General features: G+C 26.2%; 1 non-coding gene across 1 annotated transcript; it reads left to right on the forward strand.

Annotated features, from left to right (window-relative positions):
- Positions 1-8,287: 8,287 nt before the first annotated feature.
- Positions 8,288-8,359, forward strand: TRNAP-UGG. Its single transcript has one exon. It is a non-coding gene; the product is annotated as a tRNA-Pro (tRNA).
- Positions 8,360-8,648: the final 289 nt, after the last annotated feature.

The raw sequence follows: 8,648 nt of genomic DNA on the forward strand, positions 1-8,648 counted from the left end.
ACCTTTGATACATTAAATGATTTTTTTTTTTTTACTTTTAATTATAAAAATATAACTTATGTGTTCCAGAAACCTGTGTACAGGTTTTGAACCTAAGTGTTTAAATTGGTAAGAAATGGTTCCAACCATCAAACTACTTAGGTGACCCGTACTAAAAATACTACAGTATATATAATACTGAGGTGATGTGTACCCGTGATTTAAGTGACATGTAACAAAACACCTTTGATACATTACATGATTTTGTTTTACTTTTAATTATAAAAATATAGGTTTTCAAGATTACATTATAAAAGGTATTTTGAAATACCTCTTTAATGTGTTTCAGAAGCCTGTGTACCGGTTTCAAACCTAAGTGTTTTAATTGGTAAGTAATGATTCTAACCATCAAACTACTCAGATGACCCGTACTAAAAATACTATAGTATATATAATAATTTTATGTTATTCTTAATAATATAAATCAATCATTTCAAAAATCTTATTAGTAATAAATTTTATACAAAATTTAAGATTATTTTTTGTAATATAATATGTTAATAGACATACTTAACTATATTATATTTTTATTTTTTATTATTTTTGTATGGTCTTTATTTATTCTTTTGTAAGAAAGTTGTTATTTTACCTTTTCAAGATTACTTTATAAAAGTAATTTTGGAATACTTATTATGTTTTCTATGCACTCATAGAAGTAGCAATTTATCCTTATTAAATTTAAAAAATCTTATTTTAAAGGAAAATTTTAACATATGAAAACTTTTAATAACCTTTTACAAAAAAGTTTAGGAACATGAAAATTTTTAAATATAATATAAATACAACGAGTAATTAAACCACATAAGAAAATTTTAAACTACATAAATATATATCATTGAAATATTTCAACAAAAAGAAACAAAATCTCACTTTTTATTAAATTTATATCTAAGATTTAGACTTAATAAATTTTATAATCATATGACAATAAACCCATCTTGCCTTAAAGTGATATTATTCTTATGCACGCACAAAAATCATATTATAGGGAGCAATGTTAAGCTTTGATTCATTTTCCTCTCAGAAGATGGATATGTTGAAGGAAGTGTATGGCACTCTCCATATATAACAATCATAAAATATTTAGTCAATAATAATAAAACATTTTGATATTATACGATAATAAATATATATATATATATATATATATATATATATATATATATATATATGAGTAAGATAAAATCATTTTTTGTATTACAAACTTCTTGTTAAAATACCTTTTCATAATAATTCCGAAAATATTTTTTTATAAAATTAATCTATGGGTCATTGGATAATTTATTTTAATTAATTTGATGTGTGTGGTGTGACACCCGCACACTAACGAGGATGGGAAGTAATCACCGGTGCATGAGACACGAAGTGCGAGAGACACAAACAAGGAGCGGCTCCTGGCAGGCTTCCAGTGGAAGAGGTACATGGAAGAATCGAATATACACCGAAATGAGAGGAATCTAGAGACTGTATAGGTATGAGACTATACAGTTGAAGGATTACTTAGAGGAATTGATTTGGCTACTCATATCAACAAAAATGCATTTGTTTTTCGCTAACCTAACCCACAAGAACTACATGATTAAACGTGTTTAGCCTGAAGTAATTTAAGAATGGATGACATTCTAGGAAGTTTTTCCAGAAAGTATGGGAGTGAGGAATATATATATATATATATATATATATATATATATATATATATATATATTGCCAAATGACTCAACTAAATTAGATAGATTAATTGTGTTTTACAGAATATATTTTTATGAGATTAATATGAAAAGGCATTTTAAACTCACATACTAGTCTTAAAATGATTTTCTCTTATTGTTAAGTTTTGTTTAGGCTTTTACTTTCAACACCCCATAATTTATTTGAACACTTCCTCTAATTTTGAAAATGACTATTTTGCATGTAATAAGATTATTGGAATATATTTTTCGGAAAAAAAAATTGGAACGTGCTTTTTGAAGAAAACATTTTCATAACGTTCTGGAATGAAATTTCCAAAATAAAATTTTCAAAACTCATATATTGACCTTTGAAATAAATTTTTTGGAACATCCCTACATAATATATGTTTTAGAAATTTTTTATTGAACTTTTAAAAAATGTATGAAATATGTTTTGGAAAAAGCTTTACGAAACGATTTTTTTCTCTTCTCTTTGTCTTCTCTGCAACAGTGATGACGATGGTACTGGCTGGTGAACTTTGTTTAAGTTTTTTTCTCTAACTGTAGGAGTGTCGTTAATAATTTTTGGGTGCTAGAAGCAATAACATCTTTTGCTTTTATAAAGCTTAAAGAATGTGTATGGGATTTATGCCTTTGGAATTCTATTTGCATTATTTTTTTCTCTCTCATTCGTCGTTATTTTTTAATTTTCCTAACAAACATAAATTTTTGGGACTAATTTTATAAAGGTAATTTTGAAAAAGATTTCAGATATTTTGTAAATTAGTCTATAGAATGTATTGAATATATATTTTAGAAATTAATCTTTGAAATTTGAAAATTAATAAATTTGTATTTTTGGATTGATGGTATTTTTAAAATAATGAGATTAAATTATTTTAATATTAAATGTTAAGTTATAAATAAAAAAATTTATAACAAATTTCATTATTTTAATCCACATAATCTTTCTAGAACATTTTTTTAAAGAGTTTTCTGAATTCTTATTTTTTTCTCACTTTCTGCTTATCTGATTGAAAAACAAAGGTCGTAGAGTTGATCTCGTGGTGAGCTCTTCAATTTAGACTAATAAATTTCTCAATTTGAGTAAGTCGAGTTTCAATAATTTTCTTAGTCTATTTTTGTTTTCTATTGCATGTGAGTCTTCTTTCGCTTGCATGTGTCTTTTTAATATTTTATTTGTGTCTCTGCCCATCAATTATTACAATGGTATTGTTTAATCATTCTTGCAATATTTTTATGTGTAGATAGAACATCTTGTAACATCTTGTATGGTTGGAGTTCTAAAATTGTTTAAGATGTCCAAACATGTGACGAAAGTTAAATTTTGTTCTTAATCGTTTGTCTTTAATTGATTTTGGTGTGTACTAAGAAGTTATGTTGTTATGATTTAATTGATATGTTTGATAGTGTATGGATGATTAAATTAGATGTTTGGAACTATGATAGAACATGTGTGGTATGATAAAACGTGAGAATTCATTATTTGTGCATTTGAGTTGTAAATAGTCTAGTTGTATAACTTGTGATGATATGTTAATTACTATGTTTGGTTTAGTGTAAAATAGGTATAAAGTATGAAATATATGGGTTGGTTGCTGTTTGGAATGCCTTTGTGAGATTTAAATTGGGTAACATGACATTGGTTGAACTAAGAACCCATGATTTTATGATCACTAAAATGTTTGATAATGATAATTGGTTCAAAGAATGTCAAGTTACACAAATCAAACTCACAAAGGAAAATCTGATATATTTTTTTATATTTTTTGGACAACACTTAGACGCCACCTAAAGAGTAGTTTCTTTGAGTTGGCTATCGCTAAGCGACACCAAAGCTAGAGATCTCACTAACTTGGTGGCATTGGGGTTAAGAAATCAATTAAATCCTGGGAGCTCAAGGGTCCTCTTGTTGGGCAACCACTAGGCTCATTGGGTGCTTAGATTAGTGGTGTTAGTTGGCATTGGACACCATTCTTCCAAATTGTTGGACCATAGTTAAGTGACTTTAAATATGCTTTATAAATTGTATATTGGGTTTTAAGAGGTATATAAGTGTATTATGTTTGTATGTTTATATATATATATATATATATATATATATATATATATATATATATATATATATATATATATATATATATATATAAATCTAAGACTATATAAATAAGTTAAGGATTGAAAGACCATTCAAGAGAAATGATATCGTATACTTTCTTTCAAATTCATTTAAAAAGATTTAGGCTTAATAAGTTTTATAATCCAAGAACAATTTAACTCATTTTTTTGAAATTTATATTATTCCTTTATAGCCACAAAGATTGTATTATAACAAACCACAACACTTCCCATGCAATTTTGGCCATTTTCCTTTGAAAAAATAGTATGTTGAAAAAAGTATATGATACTTTACTTGTCTAATCATGAAATATCTAGCCAATTGTAACAAGACATTCACATAAAGAATATGTATTATAAAAACAAGTGACTAGGTGGTAGAACGAACACATTAATACTTATATTGTAAGTTGCATGTTCCTCTTTTGTATCCTATTTTTCTAACAATTTCCTACAAAATACTAAATAATTATATTTTTTAAAATGAAAGACATTTTAAAGTATCTCATTATTATTGTCAATATTGACCATTTCTTTCTCATGCATGGAGCTTAGAGAAGCCTATTCTGATTGAATCTATCTCTTGCTGCTCTCTTATTCTATCTCTTGTTAGAGTCCGTGGACATTATTAATGTCATAAAACCTTACGAATTCAAATTTGTTTCTCCATCTTTCAAATTTTCTAGCAATGAAAACTTCATAAACCCATTCCCATCTCTAGAAAATTATCCACATATCAAACTCTTCATAATTAGTTGGAAAAAATGAGAAAATAAGTATTTAGTTGTTATGCATCCCTTTGGTTGATTTTATCTTGAGCGCCTAGTGAGAAATCTTAAGTTCACCATTGTAGCATGTTCTAGACATTAATGACAACCAAGATGAGTGTTGTGCATTATTTATAGTATATAAATATATTGTCAAATAACTTATGGAATAGCTTAATTTTTTTTTTAAAAACATTATATTTTTTAATTATTATAAAAAGACTTTTTCAAATAACTTATTATATTGTTTTTAACTCACTTTCTTTTATTTACAAATTTCAAACGTAATTATTTAAATTTGTAAGGAGTACTCCAAACTATCAAACTGCTCAAGTGACTTGTAATAAGAAGTCTATGAGATGATTTTGATTTACACTTAAGTTTATGTGTGTGCAGAGTGACTTAAGTGACATGTAATAAAACGTCTATGACACATTAAATGATTTGTATTACTTTTAATTATAAAAAATAATGGTTTTCAATATTACTTTATGTAAAAAGGTATTTTAAAATACCTCTTTATGGTTTTCAGAGCTCTATGTACGGATTCGAACCTAAGAGTTTAAATTGGTAAGAGGTGATTCTAACCATCAAACTACTAAGGTGACCCGTACTAAGAAATCAATCGTATATACAATTATTTCATGCTACTTTTAATGATATAAATCAACTATTTCAAAAATCTAATTAATAATAAATTCTATACAAAATTTAAGATTTTTTTTCATAATATAATATTTGATAGACCTACTTAATTATATTATATTTTTTATTTTTTATTATTTTTGTATGGTATTTATTTATTTTTTTTTATCAAACTAGTGTTTTACTTTTTTTAAGAAAATTGTTATTTTATGTTTTCAAGATTATTTTTGTAGAAAATCTTTTTCAAAAATGTTCGAACTTCTTTTTTTTCACTTTATGCTTATCTGATTAAAAAATAAAGTTGTAGGATTGATCTCGCGGTGAGCTCTTCAATTTAGACCAATTAATTTCTCAGTTTGGGTAAGTTGAGTTTCAACAATTTTCTTAGTCTATTTTTTGTTTTTTATTGGGTGTGAGTCTTCTTCTGCTTGCATGTGTCTTTTAAATATTCTATTTGTGTCTTTGTCCATCAATTATCATAATGGTATGGTTTAATTGTTCTTGAATATTTATATGTGTGGAATTGAATATCTTGTGTGGTTGGAGTTCTAAAGTTGTTTAAAATGTCCAAACATGTGACCAAAGCTAAATTTTATTCTTAATTGATTGTTTTTAATTGATTTTAGTGTGTATTATGAAGTTATGTTGTTATGATTTAATTGATATGTTTGATAGTGTGTGAATGATTAAATTAGATGTTTGGAATTAAGATAGAACATGTGTGGTATGATAAAACGTGAGAAATCATGATTTGTGCATTTGAGTTGTAAATAGTCCAGTTGCATAAAACTTCTGATGATATGTTACTATGTTTTGGTTCAGTGTGAAATAGTTATAAGTTTGAAATATATGGGTTAGTTGGTTTTTGGAATGCCTTTGTGAGATTTGAATTGTGTAACATGACATCGGTTGAACTAAGAACCACTGATTTTATGATCATTGAAATGCTTGATAATGATAATTGGCTAAAGGAATGTCAAGTTACACAAATCAAACTCACAAAGGAAAATCCAATAACTTTTTACATTTTTGGACACCACTTAGACACTACTTAAATAGTGGCTTCTTTGAGTTGGCTATTGTTGGGCGACACCAAAGCTAGATATCTCACTGAATTGGTGTCATTGGATCATGAAATCAATTAAATCTTGGGAGCTCCAGGGTCCTCTTGTTGGACAACCACTAGGCTCGTTGGGTGCTTAGACTCTTGGTGGGTGCCACTTAGCTAGCGTTGGACACCATTCTTCCAAAGTGTTGGGCAGTAGTTAAGTGACTTTAAATATGTTTTATAAATTGTATATTGGGTTTTAGAGGTATATAAGTGTATGATGTTTGTATGTGGATGATATGAACTTTTGTAATTTGATGAAGTATGAACTGCGAGCATGGATGAAATTTCAAGGAGGAATATCCTTATGAAAGGTGTTTTTTTTTTAATTTATGCATTGATGTGGGAATCTAAGGTTTGAGGTTATCCTGACATTCTAATAACCATTCAGACTCATGTAGAGTGGATGAGATATGTGGTAAGATTACCATAAGGTTTTAGCCTATTGACTTTAGCTTGGCGTAAGATGCTAATGGGATTGACCTTGTGTGTAATAGGGTAAAACTCATTGGCAATGGTTCTGCAAAACAATAAATGTCATCAAAAGTGCAAAACCTCTTCGAGATTCGATATAAAATCTTGTATTTAGATAATTGAGTCTAGTTTTGTTTTTGTTTGTGCAATGCATGTCTTTATAAATGATTGGTATATAGATATAACTTGAAATTGTAATATATGACATCTCTTTTGTATATTAGCTCACTCTTTCTTATGTTTGTTTGTTTTGTGGTTGTTTCTTTCTTTTGCAATGATCACCTTATTAATGTAAGCATATGAAGATGCAAGTATATAGAGTTAGGAGATGTTTTGAGAACATAAGAGATTAATTTTGGTATAAGGTTTTTGTTAGATTAATGAGATTATATAAATATCATATTTTTAGGATTTATCTTTTAGTACCATATCAATATTCTTTATACATTTTTGTCTCTTTTAAATATTATGAAATATTTTATGTTAGTAGTATTGAAAGGTGTTTATAAAATGACTAAAATTACATTTATGATTTTTCATCTTTAAAGTATGTAATAATTTCTTTTCTTTTCTTAAATTAAAAAATGAAATTCTTTTATGCAAATTATAATTTAAAAGTAGTTTTTGATCCTAAATACTTTTTATATTAACAAATATTGTTCCGTAACTTGTTACCATTTGCCACAAGTAAACTTTCAAATTATTATTGTTTGATTATAAAAAATATTTCAGAAATACAGACAATTTTTTTTTTTCAATTTAAAGAATAAAAGTGATTTTTTTTCCTAATTTTAAAGACTTAAAATATAATTAAAATTTTTAAAAATTTGTAGACGTTGAATTTTCATGATTCATTAAATCCATTTGAAAAATAATTTATGAAACATATTGTAGAAAATAATTTTTTAAATTTATTAAATGGTTCTTGAATGTTACATTTAAGAGTTATTGACTAAAATGAGGTATGGTGTAATGAGAGGGAATTTGATATTAAAAATAAAAATGATATTTTCCTCAATAGAATACATCTCTCTCCAACATATTCACACGCATCAATAAAAATACATAACTAATTTAATTTTTAATTTCTTACCAATATATCAAATTATCCTTGATTATTTGCAATTTAAAAAATCTCATATCTATTAATACAATATGTATTATATATTAAAAAAATGTTTCACAAAAAAAAAGTCGACATTTTATCTTCAAAAACGTCTTATAACAAATAACATTTGTTAAAATAAAACTATAATGTAAAAAAAAAAAAAAAAACATATGCCTTGATGAGGAAATATAAATTAACAATAAAAATAATTGTAATATTTAAAAAAAAAAAGTTCTATTTTACTAGAATTGAAAGGGTTTATTAAGGTTTGTATATGTGTCAAAAGATATAATATATCATTATTTATTTAAAATTAAAATCAAAACAACAATAAGGAGGGCATTTGGTCTAGTGGTATGATTCTCGCTTTGGGTGCGAGAGGTCCCGAGTTCGATTCTCGGAATGCCCCATCATTTTTCTATTTTTATTTTCATTTTCATAATTTTAAGTTTTTAATTTGCATTTTAATCCATGAAGTTTGGCTTGTTTTGTTTCCTTATATGTATTGTTATTTTGTTGCTAAGTTTTGCATTAACTCATGTTTGCTAAAAAAGTTGAAAAGTTGATAGGATTTGGTGGAGCATTCTAGGGTTGAATTTGCTGAATTTAATGTCATTTAATTGTTGTATTTTCCAGTCATGAATATAAACAAATTCATGAATAAGGAGAATATGAATGGTCAGTTACTATAAAAAAAA

This window comes from Vigna radiata, chromosome 1 (genome assembly GCF_000741045.1).
Source record: "Vigna radiata var. radiata cultivar VC1973A chromosome 1, Vradiata_ver6, whole genome shotgun sequence".
Taxonomy (NCBI): Eukaryota; Viridiplantae; Streptophyta; class Magnoliopsida; order Fabales; family Fabaceae; genus Vigna; species Vigna radiata.